Consider the following 2730-nt stretch of genomic DNA (forward strand, 5'->3'; position numbering starts at 1 on the left):
CAACTCGTACTAAACATTAAGAGAATTCATACAGAAGATAAATTTTATAAATACGAAGAATGTGATAAAAGCTTTGAAAACATTCAACCCTTATTGCACATAAGATAATTTATGCTGCAGTGAAATTCCACAAGTATGAAGAATGAGGCAAAGTTGTTTTTTTTTTTTTTTGAAATGGAGTCACACTCTGCCACCCAATCTGGAGTGCAGTGGGGCAGTCTTGGCTCATTGCAACCTCTGCCTCCTGGGCTCAAGCAATTCTCCTGCCTCAACCTCCCAAGCAGCTGGGATGACAGGCGCCTGCCACCACGCCCAGGTAATTTTTGTGTTTTCAGTAGAGATGGGATTTCACCATGTTGACCAGGCTGGTTTTGAACTTCTGACCTCAAGTGATCCACCTACCTTGGCCTCCCAAAGTGCCCCAAAGTGCTGGGATTACAAGCACCTGGCTGAATGTGGCAAAGTTTTTAATAAGTTATGAAATCATACTGGAGAGAAACTCTACAAACCCAAAAGACATGACAGTGCTCTTGAGAACACCTTAAACTTTTCTAAACATAAAAGAAACCATAGTGTCAAGAAATCCTAGATATGAGTAATGTCACAAAGCCTTTAAATGGTTGTCACACTTGATTGTAAGATAATTTATCCTGGAGACAACTCTATGAAGAATGTGGCAAAATATTTAACGAATACTCACACCTTATCATGTAGGAAAGCATTTATATTTGAAAAAAAAAAGCTCACCTATAAAGAATGTGGAAAAGGCATTAATATCTGCTCACATCTTAACATCACAGAGTTTGTACTTAATACAAACATTAAAAATGCAATTACTGTCAGAATATCTTTTAGAAAATATAAGCCTTAGAATGGTGAAGAGTATTTCTTTTGGTGACAAACATTACGAATATAAAGACCGTTGTATACTCTATTTGTACCACAGATCTTGTTGTGCATATTTTGTACTAGAGAAAAACCTTAAAGTTGCTCAAACTTTGTTCATTATCGGGGAATTTATAATGGAAAAAAAACTTACAGATGCAATAAATTTGGAAAAGAAGTTGATAAACTACAGCTTAGAAAACAGTATACTAAGATTTTTTTTTGTAGATGCAGTAAATATGAAAAATATTCAATCCAAAATTAACTCTATGTAAATGTCAGAGAATTCACAGTAGAAATGTTAAGGCACTGGCACTTCAGACATTACACTAAATCAGAGGGTTGAGTATAAAAAATAATTTCAATCTAAAATTTAGGTAAGCTACTTGCATATAACTTTAAAAAGGAGATGATTTTTTGGAGAATTATAATCACATTTGAAGTATTTTTTTGTATACTTCAAATATCAAAAAAATTAACCTTGCAATATTGAAAACATTTACAGACTCTTTGAAAAGCAAATAAGGATGTAATTCAACTCTCAAATTACTTCATGCTCTTCAGTCCTGCTTTATTTAAATGTGAAAGCATGCTATCAATTGTTGCTGCATCAGAGATATGAGATTCGTTTTTATTAGGTGGGCATTATTTATGACCTTTTTCTTAAAGGAGAAAGGATATTAAAATATAAAATGCATGATAAAATCTAAGTGGAGAGGCTTTTGTGGTTAACTTGCAATATTGAGTGATGTATGAGGTAGGTGTTCTGAGTAATATATTTTTGTGCATTATAGTGAGAGAAAAACATTTTAAAATTGTAGTTAAGATTAAAATTAAATTAGTGATGTATTATATTAATTGTGCTTTTATGTAATGCAGTACATTCATAAATTTTTAGATTATATGTGAACTTAATTTTTTAAACATATTTTGACATGTTAAGTCTACTGTATATTCAGTGATGTGTTATGTCACTCACTTGAACCTATCCCACCTTACTCAAGGGCATAGGTAAGAGATGGCAACAGTTTACTATTTGGTAACAGCGGAACAACATCTCTAGTAATCTCTTTTTTCAGTGGCTTTAACATGCAAATAAGTTCAAGAATATTGTTCTTGTAGGTTAAAGTTTTATACTTTTAATCTTATTTAAACTTCTTTTTCTTTTTTTTTTTTTTTTGCCTTGACAGATTTAAACTTATTTTTCTTAACTTTTGTGGGTACATAGTATGTATATATATTTCTGCCATGTATAGCATATTTTGATACCAGCATAAAATATGTAATAATCACATCAGGGTAAATGAGGGATTCATCACCTTCAACATTTATTCCTTGAATTACAAGCAATCCAAATCTACACTTTTAGTTATTTTGAAATGTACAACTCAATTGTTATTTATTATAGGATCATTTTTGTGATCATAATAAAAATCATATAGGAATGTAAATAAAGTCCATACATATCTGGGTCCTCAGTAAATATTTTTTTAAATTTGTTATCTATTTTTCTTTGAACCTGTGGCCACTATGCCTGGAAACATATACCTACAGACTTTTTTAAAAATTTACTTTATTTTTGCAGTTGCAAAATTTAATAGAGTGAAAACAGAGCTCCCGTACAAAGCAAGGGGACCCAAAGGGGGTAGCCAGTGCCGGCTCGAATGCCTGGGTTTATATCCTGATCATTGTCCCTCCCCTTATGCTCTCAGGCAAGATGATTGGCTATTTCTTTACCTCCCATTTTTGCCTAATTAGCATTTTAGTGAGTTCTCTTTACTATCTGTTGGTCAGGTGTTAGCTAAGTTGCAAGCCCCGTGTTTAAAGGTGGATGTGGTCACCTTC

The 2730-nt window shown here is 32.7% G+C and overlaps 1 pseudogene; it reads left to right on the forward strand.

The window, feature by feature from the left end:
• The first annotated feature begins 3 nt into the window (after positions 1–3).
• On the forward strand, positions 4–589 carry LOC108525004 (zinc finger protein ENSP00000375192-like; annotated as a pseudogene).
• The last annotated feature ends 2141 nt before the right edge of the window (positions 590–2730 follow it).

This window comes from Rhinopithecus bieti, unplaced genomic scaffold (genome assembly GCF_001698545.2).
Source record: "Rhinopithecus bieti isolate Rb0 unplaced genomic scaffold, ASM169854v2 repeat_39123, whole genome shotgun sequence".
NCBI lineage: Eukaryota > Metazoa > Chordata > Mammalia > Primates > Cercopithecidae > Rhinopithecus > Rhinopithecus bieti.